Here is a 17,327-nt window from a genome sequence, read left to right on the forward strand (position 1 = left end):
CTCACACTCCACTCCCCAGCTGTTCTACATATTTTGTTTTGTTATCTGTCTCCCCCTTCTAGACGGTGAGCTCGTTGCTGGGTAGGGATCGTCTCTGTATGTTGCTGACTTATACTTCCCAAGTGTTTAGTACAGTGCTCTGCACACAGTAGGCGCTCAATAAATATGATTGAATGATTGAATGAACCTCCTCACTGTGCTTCGTTCTCACCTGTTCAGCCATCGACCCCTGGCCTACCTCTGGCCTGGAATGCTCTCCCTCCGCACGTCCACCAAGCTAGCTCTCTTCCTCCCTTCAAAGCCCTACTGAGAGCTCACCTCCTCCAGGAGGCCTTCCCAGACTGAGCCCCCCCTTTTCTCTTCTCTTCCTCCCCTTCCCATCGCCCCCACTTCTTCCCTCTGCCCTACCTCCTTCCCCTCCCCACAACACATGTTTGTATTTGTACATATTTTTTACTCTATTTTAGTAATGATGTGCATACATCTATAATTCTATTTATCTATTTTGATGGTCCTGATACCTGTCTACTTGTTTTGTTTTGTTGTCTGTCTCCCCCTTCTAGACTGTGAGCCTGTTATTGGGTAGGGACTGACTCTATCTGCTGCCAAATTGTACTTTCTAAGAGCTTAGTACAGTGCTCTGCACGCAGTAAGTGCTCAATAAATACTATTGAATGAATGAATGAATGAACTTCTCTGGACCTCATTTCCTCATCTGTAATGGGGATTCAATTCCAGTTCTTGCTTCTACTTAGACATGAGCCTCATGAGGATCAGAGATTACATTCTACCTGATTTTCTGGTATCGACTCCAGTGCTTAGTACAGTGCTTAGAGCATAGTAATTCCTTAACAAATGCCATAGTAATAATACTATTCAATATTACTAATTATTATTACTATCATTTTTATCTCAGAGCTAAGATTCTTGTCTTGCCACTGATCTCTCACCCATATCCTGCCTCTGGCCTGAAACATCCTCCCACTTCATATCTGACAGTCACTCTCTTCACCTTCAAAGTCTTATGGGAGGCATATCTCCTCCAAGAGGTCTTCCAAGACTAGGCCCTCATTTCCTCATTTACCACTCCCTTCTTCACTGCCCATGCACTTTGATTTGTATCCTTTGTTCACCCTCCCCTCAGCCCCACAGCACTAATAACAAATTCCATAATTTATATATATTAACACCTGTCTCCCCCTCTAGACTGTACGGTCTACCAACTCTGTTGCATTATACTCTAAGGTGCTTAGAACAGTGCTCTTCACACAGTAAGCCCTCCATAAATACGATCAATTGATTGACGTAGTGACATAACGGACCCTTCCCCTCTTGCAGGAAGCTTAAACTCTAATTCTAGGATTGACTATAATTCCTAGTGGGGATTTTGCAAGTCAGAGGACATTGTGAAACAGCAATTTCTATGTCTCACCCTTACTGCAGGTTCTATTTGATATTAATCACACTTATTGAGCAATTACAGTGTGCAGAACACTGTACTAAGCACCTGGGAGAGTACAATAAAACAGAGTTGGTAGACATGTTCCTGTCCCACAACAAGTTTACAGTCTGGAGAGGGAGCTTATAGACTAGACTCACTTCATGTAAAGGTATCCTATGATGAAGGTGAAAAATGCTAAACGCTGAAGATTATTAATTAAGAATATTAATGGCATCCTGGAAGCGCACAGATCTGTCAGTTTCTATTTATGATCAACATGTTCTTTAAGTATTTATTTTAATATTTTAATCTGAACTGGTTGGCCCAACCAGTGCTGACAAGATGTCATGGTTATAATTAAAGACCGACTAGTAGGAACAGCCTAATTTTACATGGTTAGTTTTTTAATAATGCCAAGTGTCAGTAATCTCACAGCAGAGGTGGGCTGCATTATTAGTTCAGAGATTTGGAAAAAAACGCTGGATGTGGATAGACACTAAAAATTTAGGAAAAAAATCAAGGGAGGTTGCAAAAAATTTGAATTTTGTAGCTTCACAAATCTCAGGACTTGAGTTGGATGTCATTTTTGTAAAGAACACTTACAAAAGATAACATTTAAAAGTCCCAACTACTCTTACCAGCAATACTCCAATTGAAAAAAATATATATATTAAAAACAATATTGTTTTTGGATCCTCTTGGTGTACTCATTTTGTTCTCAAGAAGCCAAAATCAGTGACTATATTGACCAAATTTCCTCTTTGCTTTAATGTTTTCAATTAACTACAGAGAGATTCTGTGGTTTGGTCCTCGGAAATGATCAAGCTGAAAATGATAAAATAATGATATAATACAGTAAGCAATGAAAATGCTAAAACATTCTGAAAATTAAAATCACTCTTGAAAAGCATTTAGTTTTTACTCAGCTACTTGTTATATCACTGGCATTTATTTAACCTGGGTCTCATCTAAAATATTATGGAATGTACTGTCTCGATGAACGCAGAATGCTGTACTTGACCCTAAGCAAACCACTAAAGAAGTAAAAAACACAGGTCACCGCCTTAAGGGGCTTATGATTTAAGGAGGGGGTAAAATACCCCTAAGAGATGCAAACATACAATAAATGACCTCCCCAGGAGTCAGCATGCTTAAAGAACACAAGACAGGGAGCCAGGAGAACATGTTTGAGTCCATATATCTGCTATTAGACTGCAGTATTAATAATAACAACAAAAGTAATGATAATGGTATTTGTTGAGCATTTCCTATGTACCAGGTATCATACTAAGAGCTGCGACTGATACAAGTTAAGCAGGTTGGACACCGTCCCTGTCCCCTATAGAGTTCACAGTCTTAATCCCCATTTTACAAATGAAGAAACAGAGGCACAGATAAATTAAGTGTCTTGTCCAAGGTCACACAGCAGACAAATGGCAGAGCCAGGATTAGAACCCAGGTCCTCTGACTCCCAGGGCCATGCTCTTTCCACTAGGACATGTTGTTTCCCACTTGCGATTTTCATTCATTCAATCATATTTACTGAGTGTTTACTGTGTGCAGAGCACTGTATTAAGCACTTGGGAAGTACAAGTCGGCAACATATAGAGTGAGCCCACTGTTGGGTAAGGACCGTCTCTATATGTTGCCAACTTATACTTCCCAAGCGCTTAGTACAGTGCTCAATAAATACGATTGATTGATTGATTGATACAGAGATGGTCCCTACACAACAACAGGCTTTGAACAAGTGACAACCTCCCTGGACCTCGGTTCCCGTATCTGTAAAATAGGGATAAAATAGAGCATAAGGCACATGTGGACAAGGACTGTGTCCAAATTAGTAACATTCTATCTCAACCTGCTCTTAGCACACAACATTAACTGGACAATTCCCTTTACATTGTTTTCCATTAAGACCTTCTATGGGAAATAACCTACAAGATAAGATGAGTTTAGCCGCATTTGAAATGTTACTCTCCATTAAAACCATCACCACCAGATATACTTTTATAGCAATTTTCATAAGACACAGACACATTCTCCCAGTTGAGTTGATAACGTTTCCTATTCTCAAAACTAGGAACAGATGCTTAATTACAAAGTGAGGATTGCTTAGTTTTTTTTGTCACAAGCTTCATCGAAGCAAATCTTAATTGTTAGTCAAAGAAATGTATGGATAAGAGCAAATGTTCACAGCTTCGTGATTCAGGGTGGCACTGGGGATGCCCAGTGCTCAAATGTCAATAAAAAACTAGAGTTTATTCTTAATTAGGAGCTTAAATATATTTAAAAAGTCCACACCATGCATCTATGTTGTCCTCTAACCACAGAGATGTAAACTTGTGATGAATACCCAAAGCTTTTCCTCTTGGTCTGTCAACAGAATGTGCAATATATTACCAGGAATTTCTGCAAACTGGAGGCCATCTTGTTCCATTGGGATCAAATGTATTTTTCTTAATTTTGGTCAGTTCTCACTTGCTATCTCTCAGCATAAATACAATCATGAGGTCCTACTTAACCTTTCCTTCTACCTCTCAGCTAGGAATATGTAAACTGATTAGAAAAGAGACCACCAACATCAGCCTAATGAAGCAGAAAGATCATCTTTTGCTTCAGTCAAATATTCTCAGAGATCCATTCTAAATGTGCTTCTTCGGGCAGAGATAGAGTCTTCCAATGAGTGGTAGACATACCAAGGCCAATAATCTAAATAATAATAATAATAATAATAATGATAATAATAATAATGATAATAATTGCAGTATCTGTTAAGCGCTTACTAGGTGCCAGGCACCATACTAAGCATTGGGGTGGGTACAAGCAAATAGGGTTGGACACAGTCCTTGTCTCACATAGGGCTCACAGTCTCAGTCCCCATTTTACAGATGAGGGACCTGAGGCCCAGAGAAGTGAAGTCACTTGCCCAAGGTCACCCAGCAGACAAGTAGCAGAGCTGGATTAGAACCCATGACCTTCTGCTTCTCAGGCCCGTGCTCTATCCATTATGCCATGCTTTACAGCTATCTATATGCATGGCCTGATACACCCAGGTCACCTAAAATATAGGATTTGCATTCTCACAAAACTCCACCTTAAGGAGACTTTGGCTGTAGTAACTATGATGTTCAGTGCCAAGCACATGCCACTTCTTCTGACACTGCAGCATCCTGTCTCCAAACAGGCTCATGTTGGGAAACATACCTTAATTCCCTAGCAATGCTCAAGCCAAAGCCCAAAGTGAGGACACATGTTCTGGCAAAACTGGATATGCTGGCTTCCCAAAGTCATGACAGAAAGAGTCATAAAAATAATCATCATTATCATCATACTTATATAGATTGGTAAGAAATTGTCCATCAAGAAAGAGGCTGCCTGATTCAAAACATCTAAATGTGAGAAGCAGCGTGGTCTAGTGGATAGAGCATAGACCTGGTAAGTCAGAAGGACCTGGGTTTTAACACAGACTCCACTACTTCTCTGTTGTGTGACCTTGGAGCAAGTCACAACTTCTCCGGGCCTCAATTACTTCATCATAAAATGGGGTTTAAGACTGTGAGCCCCAGGTGGTTCATGGACAATGTCCAATTCGATTAGCTTTGTATCAACCCCAGTTCTTGGTACAGTGCCTGGAACACAGCATTACCATTTAAAAAATTAAAATATCTTAATACACACAATGAAGAAGAATATCTCTGTGGAGAGCGCCTGTAGGAAACCAATCTGCAGGTTCAGTTCAGCTGCAGAAATACAACCTGCAACACAGATCTCCCAGGGGTAACAATGCAATTATATTTTGGTGGTGGATCCCATTGGTAATGGGGTCTCTGGCTGCGAACAACAGATGAGCCCCAAGATTTGGGTGTCAGAGGACCTGGGTTCTAATCCCAGCTCTGCCAATGACTTGCTTTGTGACCTTGGGCAAGTCATTTAACTTCTCTGAGTTAAGCAGGTAACTTATGTTAAGCACTTAACATCTGAGAAGCAGCATGGTCTAGTGGATAGAGCATGGGCCTGGATTCTAATCTAATCTAGAGGCCTTCCCAGACTGAGCACCCTCCTTGCTCTCCCCTTCCTCCCCATCCCCATCCCCTGCCCTACCTCCTTCCCCTCCCCACAGCACCTGTATATATGTTTGTACAGATTTATTACTCTATTTTACTTTTACATATTTACTATTCTATTTATTTTATTTTGTTAATATATTTTGTTTTGTTGTCTGTCTCCCCCTTCTAGACTGTGAGCCTGCTGTTGGGTAGGGACCGTCTCTATATGTTGCCAACTTGTACTTCCCGAGTACAGTGCTCTGCACACAGTAAGCGCTCAATAAATACGATTGAATGAATGAATGAACAGGTTCACCTCACACTAGTCACCCTTCTCTCCCTCTCTTCCTACCCAATGCCGCCCCAGCCTGGACTCACTTCTTCAGGAGAGAATAGATCAGAATGAAGCCAGAACTGGCTTTGTGTCAATCTGTCCCATGTAAACCCTGGCAACAACTTCATCGCCTCTCTGTTTTTGATTCCAACCTATCCAGGTTTGTCTGACAATCTCTGGCTTTGTTTCTATGGTTCTGCCTTAAGGGGCCTTCTGTGAATAAACCCTTATTTCCCCTACCCTCTGCCTGCATTGCCTCTGCACTTAGCTATGTATCCCTTAAACACCTTGATACACACCCCAGCCCCACAGCAGCTACGTACAAGTCCTTATGCTCAACTATTTCCCCCAACTGTAATTTATTTTAATATCTGTCTCCCCTCGTAGACTGTGGGCAAATTTCATGTCTAGCAGCTTTATTGCATTATACTTTCCCTAAGTGCTTAGTATATTTCTCTGCACAGGGTAACAGTTCAATAAAATACCATAGATTGGCACATTCCCTGACAGCATCTCTCTGTCTCTGGCTTGTGTTTAACTTGGGCCTGAATGCTCCTAATTCAATATGATAGATGACTTATCCGAGAAGGAAATGTCATGAGGTTAAATACTCTCCAACATAAATGCTGATGACGAGTAACCATCAAATATATTTTCACACCATACTTTTATGAATTTACACTTAGATTTTCCAACCCCCATAGAAGCCTTCCATTTGCAATATATATGTTTTAAAAAAAATTCCAATATAAAAAGCCCTTCAATTGTGTCCACTGCCCACGTTCCATTTATTCAATCTCTAATTCTTCTTTGCATTAGATTTCTGCCATGGCACATCTCCAGAGTTTACTGTGAATTCAGGGAGAAGATACCATTTGTTTCCACTGTTGCATCAGTGAATGACCTGCTCCCTAAAGAGAGGCAGGCTACTCTAAACTCTCAAAAAATGGAGAACTTCACACAGCCTACAGCTGTTCTGAGCAGACCAAAAACAATTTCAGAGTAATAAATGTTTTGTACTAAAGGCAGCTGGCTGGATAAATGGATCTCCAAATTGCCTCTCAGAAAATAGCCCCCAAATGATAGTAGAGAGTCACTGTTTCAACCTCCTTTTGGATTTACATAGCACCTTTCCTTCTAAACATGCAAAACATCCCCATGTTTATGATTTTGTTTATAGCATGACTAGTTCAGAGAACAGGAAATAGTAATATTGTTCCACTTTGAAAACAAAGAGACCTAGGGACCTGCATTCAAATCCCAGCTCTTTTTCGTGTCCGATGCGTGACCTGGAACAATTTTCTTAACTTCTCTGTGCCCAAATTTCCTCATCTATAAAACAGGGAGTCAATACATGTTCTTCCTCCTTTTCAAACTGTGAGACCTATATGGGACAAGGCCTGTGTCCAGTCTGATTACCTTATAATCTCCCCCAGTGCTTAATACAGTGTTTGTCACAAAGTATGTGTTTAACAAATACCATTATCATCATGATCTTCATTTAGGATTAGCAAGGTTCCTCCATTTTCCCCAGGTCACCCCATGAATCTGTGGCAGAGAAAGGACCAAACCCGAGTGTCTTGACTCCTAGTCCAGTATTAAATCCATTAGCAAACTACCCATGCGTAGTTAGTGTTGAGAGGAAATAGAGTGAATTTGTCTGTATTTATACATATTTTAGTTAGAATGCAGCTCTCACAGTGTTCAGACATGGCTGTTATCCCTACACCTGTTAATTAGAAAATCAGAGAAAACATCAACCATATTTAAAACACCAGTCCACCTTATTGGTATGCTACACTTTCCTTATATGGTGACCCTGCTGTGAATCAAACCCGAAAAACAATCAGTCACTATCACAGGTAAATTATTGCACAAAAAAGGAGCTACTAAAGCTTTAATAGACCTGAAAATAAAAAGGAAGGTTATTTAGTTGGGCAATTTCCAAGCCATGGAAAAACTGTGTCTTCACTTGTCTGTGGGTTGGACAACTGGCACTCCACAGTGGCAAATACTGGACAGTCAGGACCCTGACAAGAGTCATTTCAAGTCCCTTAGAGGTTTAAGTTTCATGGCCTACAAGCAAATCAGGCATTTTTAAATTCTATTCCATTTGGTCTAATAGGTCTAGGAAGGAATAAGGTTTTTAATAAGTTGGAAAAGAAGTTTTATTTTATTTAAACAGTTGCATTCCAAATCCACTGTTCCTGAAGTGTGTGGCCCTATGATTATATCCCCCTCCACCACGCACGGAACCAAAACCTCATTAGGAGGCATGTTGGCTCCTCTCCTCAAAAATCTCCAGTGGCTACCAATCAACCTACACATCAGCCAGAAACTCCACACCCTTGGCTTCAAGGCTGTCCATCACCTCGCCCCCTCCAACTCACCTCCCTGCTCTCCTTCTACAGCCCAGCCCACACCCTCTACTCCTCTGCCGCTAATCTCCTCACCGTGCCTCGTTCTCGCCTGTCCCGCCATCGACCCCCGGCCCACATCCTCCCCCTGGCCTGGAATGCCCTCCCTCCGCACATCCACCAAACTAGCTCTCTTCCTCCCTTCAAGGCCCTACTGAGAGCTCACCCCCTCCAGGAGGCCTTCCCAGACTGAGCCCCCTCCTTCCTCTCCCCCGCCCCCCACCCCCCCCGCCTTACCTCCTTCCCTTCCCCACAGCACCTGTATATATGTATATACGTTTGTACATATTTATTACTCTATTTACTTTTTTATTTTACTTGTACATATTTATTCTACTTATTTTATTTTGTTAATATGTTTTGTTTTGTTCTCTGTCTCCCCCTTCTAGACTGTGAGCCCACTGTTGGGTAGGGACCGTCTCTATATGTTGCCAACTTGTACTTCCCAAGCGCTTAGTACAGTGCTCTGCACACAGTAAGTTCTCAATAAATATGATTGAATGAATGAATTAGATGAAGCAGTATGGCACTGTGGATAGAGCATGGGCCTGTGAGTCTGAAGGACCTGGGTTCTAATTCCAGGTCCACCCCTTGTCAACTGTGTGATTTTGGGCAAGTCACTTCACTCTTCTGTGACTCAGTTACCTCATCTGTAAAATGGGGATTGAGACTGTGAGCCCCACGTGGGGCAGGGACTGTGTCCAACCCAATTTACCTGTATCCACCCCAATGTTTAGTACAATGCCTTGCACATACTAAGCACTTAAATACCACAATTATCATTATTATGGATCAGGAAAAAAAAAAGATAATGGCTGAAAAAATAAGAGACATGCCCTGCTCCTTCCTCCCTCAGTATTCAGGAAGGGTGAGAGATCAAAAAGCAGGAACAAATGGAAGGTTGGGCCTGGTTAGGGAGCAGCAGCGTGGCTTAATGGAAAGAGCGCAGCCTTGGGTGTGAGAGAACGTGGGTTCTAATCCCCGCTCCGCCACTTGTCTGCTGTGTGACCTTGGGCAAGTCACTTCCCTTCTCTGTGTCTCAGTTACCTCACCTGTAAAATGGGAAGGAAGACTGTGAGCCCCAAGTGGGACAACCTTAGTACAGTGCTCTGCACACAGTAAGCGCTCAACAAATACCATTGAATTAATTGAATGAATAACAACCTGATTACCTTGTATCTGCCCCAGTGCTTAGAACAGTGCTGGGCACATAGTAAGCTACTAACAGTTGTTGCTGAATTGTACTTTCCAAGTGCTTAGTACGGTGCTCTGCACACAGTAACACTCAATAAATACAATTGAATGAATGAAGCTTGTGTCCATGCAGTTGAAGTGAGTCTCCTAGAACTGAGTAGTTTGCCCCACTGATATAAAACTTCCTTTCTTTTATTCTTCATTTTAACCTGGCTTTTATGAGAGCTGAGCTTGGATATCTCCGTGATGGAATACAAATATGCTTAATTCGTTACATGCAGAGATCCAGAAACTCAGTCCAGGTTTAACGGTCGTTATCTAGATATGATTATAGCATAATTGAAGCCAGGTCTCCAGAGGCAGTCGATCGATGGACCAGTCCACAAGAGTTGCCCATTTTGGCAGCATTCAGATGTAACAGGCATTTCCTGGCTGCAATTTCAGCTCTAAATGCTTAAAGTGTTTAACCACATTCTGAGCCCTTGAAAGAAAGAAGGCTGTCTAACTGCATGCCTGACAAAGGAATGATTAAAATGTTATTTTCTGCCCCAGAGTCTCATTCTATACTAATGCATTAATTCAGCTTTTGTACCTGCTAGTTCTTTATCTGAAACAGCCCATCCCCAAGCTTGAAAAATGGAAGTGGAGTTATCCAATACCCCATGAAACAGACGCCTCTACTTTTCCACAAAGCACCCCATATTTGGAGACAAAATTTTGCTGTCCAAAAATGTAAGAAAAACTACTCTGTTACTCTTGCTTTGGAAATTCTTGGGGAGAGACTATTTCCCCCAAAGCTGGCCCCAAATATTATACTTATTCTTATGGTATTTGTTAAGCACTCACTATGAGCCAGGCACTGGAGGAGAAAAAAGCTAATCAGGTTGGACTCAGTCCATGAGCCAGATGGGGCTCACACTCTTAATCTCCATTTTGCAGATGAGGTAATTGAGGCCCGGGCAAGTGAAGCGACTTGCCTAAGGTCACACAACAGGCAAGGGGAAGAGTCAGGATTAGAATTCAAGTCCTTCTGACTCCCAGGGCTTCCCACATGCTAAACATTGTTTATGTTCAGTGTTTCAGCCCTTCCTTTCCTTCTTCTCCTCCATCTATCACTATCTTGTAACATGGCATGTCAGTTGGGTGGGGGCTCTCTAGGATCTCCTGCCCAGTCAGTTGTAGCTCCCTCCTACTATCCCCAATTGCCCAGACTCTCCCCTAAAAATCTTAGGGCTGCTGTCCAAAGGAAGGCTGCACCCACAGTCTAAGTGCAGTGTAGCCTTAAGGACTCTGATGTGCTTGCAAGGAACAGAAAACAGCCTGGTAGAATTAGTTAGTCAGTCAGTCACATTTACTGAGCACTTATTATACTAGTGCTTGAGAGAGTACAATATTACAATGTAATAGACATTCCCTGCCCACAGTGACAGGCATAAATATAAATAAATAAAACTACATATATGTACATAAGGGCTGTAGGGGAGTGAATAAAGGGAGCAATTTCAGGGTGACACTGAAGGAAGTGGGAGAAGAGAAGCAGCGTGGTTCAGTGGAAAGAGCCCGGGCTTTGGAGTCAGAGGTCGTGGGTTCAACCGCCAACTGTCAGCTGTGTGACTTTGGGCAAGTCACTTCACTTCTCTGGGCCTCAGTTCCCTCATCTGTAAAATGGGGATGAAGACTGTGAGCCCCCCGTGGGACAACCTGATCACCCTGTAACCCCCCAGCGCTTAGAACAGTGCTTTGCACATAGTAAGCGCTTAATAAATGCTATCATTAAATGCTATCATTAAGAGGAAAGGAAGGCTTAGTCAGGGAAGGCCTTTTGGAGGAGATGTGCCTTCAATAAGACATTGAAGGTGGGGAAAGGAATTGCTCGTCAGATATGAAGAGGGAGGCTGTTCCAGGCCCGAGGCAAGATGTGGGCGAGGAGTCAGAGGTGAGATAGATGAGACAGATATAGAGAGTAGGTTAGCATGAAAGGAGTGAAGTGTGCAGGCTGGGTTGTAGAAAAATAAAATGCTTAAATCTGTGAGGGGCTTATAAGGCCTGAACAAACCCATCTGAGGTTTTCCCCAGTGCCAACTGGATAGGCTTTGATAATAATAGCAATAATGTTGCCCACTTCCACTATGCTCCCTAATCCTTTTCCATGTCAGATTTCCTAGGAATCACTTCATTTAATTTAAAAGGCCAATCCCTACCACCTGTAGTATACTTTGCACTTTTGCTCTGCTCTGTGAAATATGAGCACAACTATACATGTCAAAAAGCGAAGAAAACCAGTTTGCTTTCAATGAAAAACACTTCACCCACAGAATAAAGCAAGAGCTCTTCACACACAGAATATGCAGGGAGCTATTTTCTTCACCCCCACGGTCGCATGAGGACCCATCTGTCTAATTCTTATCATTCCCACCAGGGCTGTAGTGTTAAAAAGAATCAGGGTTGTCATGTCTAGCAGCCAGCAACCCAAGATAACATTTTCCAGACATTTCTCTGGCTCCCAACACAAGACCTATGATCTATGGATGTGCATATATACATAATAATAATAATGATAATAATAATAATGGTATTTGTTGAGTGCTTATTATGTGCCATACACTGGAGAAGCAGCATGGCTCAGTGGAAAGAGCACGGGCTTTTAAGTCAGAGGTCATGGGTTCAAATCCCAGCTCTGCCAATTGTCAGCTGTGTGACTTTGGGCAAGTCACTTAACTTCTCTGTGCCTCACTTACCTCATCTGTAAAATGGGGATTAAGACTATGAGCCCACTGTGGGACAACCTGATCACCTTGTAACCTCCCCAGCGCTTAGAACACTGCTTTGCACATAGTAAGGGTTTAATAAATGCCATCATTATTGTATACTGCACTAAGTTCTGGGGTGTACAAGTAAATTGGTTTGGAGGCAGTCCCTGTCACACATGGGGCTCACAGTCTTGATGCCCATTTTACAGATGATGTAACTGAGGCCAAGAGAAGTTCAGTGACTTGCCCAAGGTCACACAGCAGACAAGTGCTGGAGGCAGGATTAGAACCCATGACCTTCTGACTCCAAGGCCCGTGCTCTCTCCACTATGCCATGCTGCTTCCCATATTCCAGACTGTGAGCCCATTGTTGGGCAGGGACCGTCTCTATGTGTTGCCGATTTGTACTTTCCAAGCGCTTAGTACAGGGCTCTGCACACAGTAAGTGCTCAATAAATACTATTGAATGAATATATAAAATATAACATATATAAAATCCAAAACCCAGAAAGGAATCTGAGATTCCTCACAGGTGGAGACCTGATGTGAATTTCAAAATTTCATCAAACCCTCTTCTTACATATGACAAAGAATATCCTCTTGCCCTCACCAAAATAAGAGGATAAATTTGATTTGTTTCCAAAATTTATTTTTAAAAATGGCTGAAAAGACTTGCTCCCAAACCCCTAGCAAAGATCTCTTACATACAGTGATGGAGGCTCCTGCCGGGAGAGTTGGATAAATCTCCGTGAGGGAGACTTCATGTCCTGATCACTATGCTGTCTCCATGAGGCCTATGATCTGTTTGTGGCACAATTCTGGGGGGAACATATGAAGTTTAAGCATCTTTAAAATAAATATTTTGACCTGACTCCTTGATTTGGAGGCATACACAATTTGTTTCTGACTCATTTATACTAAGATCATCAAAAAGTCTTGTAATAATAATAATAATTGTAATAACATTTGTTAAATGGCTATGTGCCAACTCCTATACTGAGCATTAGAGTCGTTACATGATAATTAAATCAGGCACAGTCCCCATTCCACATCGGATTCACAGACTAAGGGGGAGGAAAAGCACATTTTATGCCAATTTTAAAGTTGAGGAAAGTTCGCAGATCAAGTATGAGGGAGAACATGCATCTAATGCCAATTTTACAGATGAGGAAACTTAGTCCCAGAGAAGTGAAGTGACTCGTCCAAGGTCACACAGCATACAAATGGTGGAGGCAGAATTAGAACCAAAGTCTCCTCACCTCCAGGATCACCTTTGTTCTTTTCACTGGATTACACTGCTTCTCTAGTTGTTTTAAAAGTCATTAAGATACAAGTTCACCCTGAACTAGAGTAAAAGCACTAAAATTTGTCATAGGCAGATAGAAATTCCAATGGTTTGCTTTATCTTTATTGTGCCAAAAGATGCTTTTTTCATCTGCTAACAGCCCACCATGCACAAGGGGAGAGTGATGAACTTTAACAAATTATACATATGTATTTTTATTAGACATAAAAATGCATCAGAACATGTAAAATCCGTAGTGCGGGACCTTCCATCTAGAACTATCCATACCTCTGAGAGCCTCGTACAAATAAAAACCTCTCACAGTTTCAGCCGCTAACACACATCAAGTCCTCCTATGAATTACCCTTTATCTTCACGCAGATAATTTCCTAAAACCCTCTTCCGTAAAGCATAGTTTGAAATATAATTTAAATAAACTCAATAGCTGGAGCTAGAGTGTAATTCAAGCACAGTGCCTTAAATCCCTAATGATCTAATTAAAACTGGGTTAAAGAACGCTGCACTTGACTTTTCGCTTCCTCAGGTGCCTCATGTTTGATCTAAAAACAGAGACCGTTTAATGTTATGAACACATTTCAGTAGCCTAATTTCTGATTGTGGTAGACAGTACTGATTAAAAATGAAATGTAAATTAAGAATAAAAATTTACTATACATTTCTCACTTATAATGCAGTTTAAAGATCATGTACTGGGGGAAAACACCTCTAAGTCACTCCATAGTACATAAAGCACAGAGTTATAGTAGGAATTCTCAGAAGCATATCTGGGATCAAGTAGAAATTAAGACAGTCTTCAAAAAAAAATAACATACCCTAATACATAGTGAGAGGATTAAAAATCTCAGCAAGTTTGTAGAAAAAAACAACTATTTTTCCTTGGCTTACTTTCTTCCAAGTACTGGAATTTAATACATTGAAAATGCAGTTTCTGAGAAAACATGCCATTCTTTGCAACAGTCTTGAAGGAAAACAGGCTGTACAATATGCTCATTCTGCCAAATTTCTAATGGAGATACGATTTCAATTTTAGTGATTTGGGGTATTTAATCGTTCAATCGCTTCAAGAACAGATAATATATCCCGATAAACTGATGTGACAGCCAGTTTCACTGATCCCAAGCTTTGGTGGGAGAGGAGGAAGCCAGGAAACTCATTCCACTTCTGTAGAGAAGCAGTTCATACCGCACAGGCCCAGGAGTCATAAGGACCTTGGATCTAATCCTGGCTCTGCCACTTCTCTGCTGTGTGATGTTGGGCAAGTCACTTAACTTCTCTGTACCCCAGATACCTCATCTGTAAAATGGGGATTAAGACTGTGAGCCCAACGTGGGACGGGGACTGTGTCCAGCCTGATTAACTTGTATTGACACCACTGCTTACTACAGTGTCTGGTGCTTGGTAATCACTTAGCAAATATCATTAAAAAAAGACCCTGGGAGAGCAGAACAAAAGGGAAAGCTCTTGCTTTGACTCTGAGCAGGCATAGGATACAGGAAGGGATTTGAGATGATCCCAGGTGAGGGTTAGGATACATTGAAGGACCAAGGTCCAGAAGGCAGGACTTCCTAGGAAGTAGTGAGGTTCCTGCTCCTGATGGGGAGAAAGAACACTGAGAGACACTGCAGTAAATCTAATGTTAAGATTACATAATGGCAAAAACTCCAGAGGTTGTTTGCCTATATGTGTGTGTATGTGTGTGCTTCAAAGGGGATATCATTGATGGTGACAATTTCAAGTGTGTGTGTGTGTGTGTGTGTGGCTACAGAGACAGAGTCCCATAGACAGCATGAATTTTCAGTTTGTCCTTTCCTCTGCTTTGCATTTATTGTTTTTTTTTGTGGGGGTATGGTATTTTTCTCATGACCTCATTAAGGTTCTGCTAAAAAAAAATCACTCCTCTTACTGCAGTTCATCACAGCCTGCCACAGTTGCCTCCCAACTTTCATCCACCTTCACATCAAACAAAAACTCCTTACCATCAGCTTTAGATCACTCAATCACCTTGCCTCCTACCTTACCCAGCTGGTATAATTTGCTCCTCCTTTGCCAACCTACTCATTGGACATATATCTCATCTACCTCACCATGAATCCCATTGCCCACTTTCTCTTTCTGACCTGGAACTCCCTCCCTTTTCATATTCAATAGCCAACCACTCTCCCAACCTTCAAAAATCTCATTAAAATCACATCTCCTCTAAGAGGCCTTCCCCAATGAAGCCTTTATTTCCTCTTCCCCCCTTCCCTTCTGTTTCACTTGGATCTGTATAATTGATATTAACCCCATCCACAGCCCTCAGCACTTATGTAAGCTCCTTGTGGGCAGGGACCATGACTGCCAACTGTTATACTGTGCTCTCCCCAAGACTTAGTATAGTGCTCTGGACTCAGTAAGCACCCAGTAAATGGGAATTTCTATGGCAGCATACAACTCACAAGAAGCAACCTGGACTAGTGGGAAAAAGCCCAGGCCTAGGAAGATAACTTCATTCCAAAAATTAGTTGATTATCTTGTACTGCCACTTGATATTGAGTATGGCCCTTAAGTGACTCTACAGAATTCCTTAAGAAACTATATATGGCAGTATGGAGAAGGTTGAAGAGCATTTCATCCCAGTAGATCTTCAGTTGATTAATTATGGCATTTGGTCTGAAGTTTGATTCCATTTTGTCACCACCCTCTATCTAATCCTCTTACAAAGGGCATTCGAACCTTCCTGATTTGAATTTTTTTTTTACTTGATGTCATGGTATTAGACATTGTGCTACCCAGGTAGAAGAATTCTGTAATGGCATTTATTTTTCTACAAATCTTGCCTGAACCTCAGGTTTTCATCTCAACATCAGTGGTACCTCCTTAATTTGGCTAATGTCTGCATTGTTATACTCTATTAAGATTAAAGAAGTTGATTTAAAATGTCAGACATATAAAAAAGGTACGAAAAATAAGCCATGAGTTTCTTGTTTAACCACATACTAGTAAGCAGATAAACAATTTTGACTTATAAGGATTTCTGAAAGTAGTGGGGATGTGACCATTCAGGCCATTTCACCTTCAATAAATCAAGCCCAATTCCTCTTTACAATGGTTTTCAAGCACCAAGAATAGCACAGAGTAGCATTATTCTGAAATACCATGGATGATAATATATATTGCTTAAGGAAGAGGAAACAATGACAATTATCAGAGGGACACACTTTGAAAGGATGTGCATCCCTGAGGAGATGTAATATAGAAATAGCCACAGTGAGAAAAGGAAAACAAGAAAGGAATGATAAATAATATATGCCTCAGGCTTATGTGTGTTTTCAGAATGGTAAGTACACCAAGAATAATATTTAACAGAAAAAGGAGAATTTTAAAGCTAATTAAGGGCAAGTGGTGGGCAGAGAAGACAACCAGTACAGACTGGAAAGAACATTATAACTATGAAATTAAGGAGGAAACAGTAAATCAAGGAAAGTGTACACAGGAAAATCAAGGAAGCTCTTTTTTTTTTTTTAACGCACAGCACATCAGAAATAAGAGAGAGTAAGCAGAGGACTGGTTTCATAAATGTGATGGGCATAGTTAATGTCTAATTAAATGCTCTGCCATAATGCTCTCCAAAGAGAATGAGGTGCAAACACTGGAGACAAAGTTAGACTTCCATGAGGAGAAAGAGGGGAAGTGGCATGGAAATAAATTTTAATACCAGAAAGGGTGATAAAGGCATTTCATTTGAATGGTCAAAACCATAGGACTCTTTAGCTCTAATCCTTAAAGACTACTGTTTGTAAATCCAAATAGTTTACTTAAAAGACAAGAAAATATGCGAATGGCCTTGGCTCCAATTT

General features: G+C 41.3%; 1 protein-coding gene across 1 annotated transcript in view; it reads right to left on the minus strand.

Moving 5' to 3' along the window:
* The window catches only part of UNC5D (unc-5 netrin receptor D), a 558,705-nt gene that overhangs the window by 308,660 nt on the left and 232,718 nt on the right, over positions 1–17,327 (minus strand). The window lies entirely within an intron of this gene.

This window comes from Tachyglossus aculeatus, chromosome 5, assembly GCF_015852505.1.
Source record: "Tachyglossus aculeatus isolate mTacAcu1 chromosome 5, mTacAcu1.pri, whole genome shotgun sequence".
Classification (NCBI taxonomy): domain Eukaryota; kingdom Metazoa; phylum Chordata; class Mammalia; order Monotremata; family Tachyglossidae; genus Tachyglossus; species Tachyglossus aculeatus.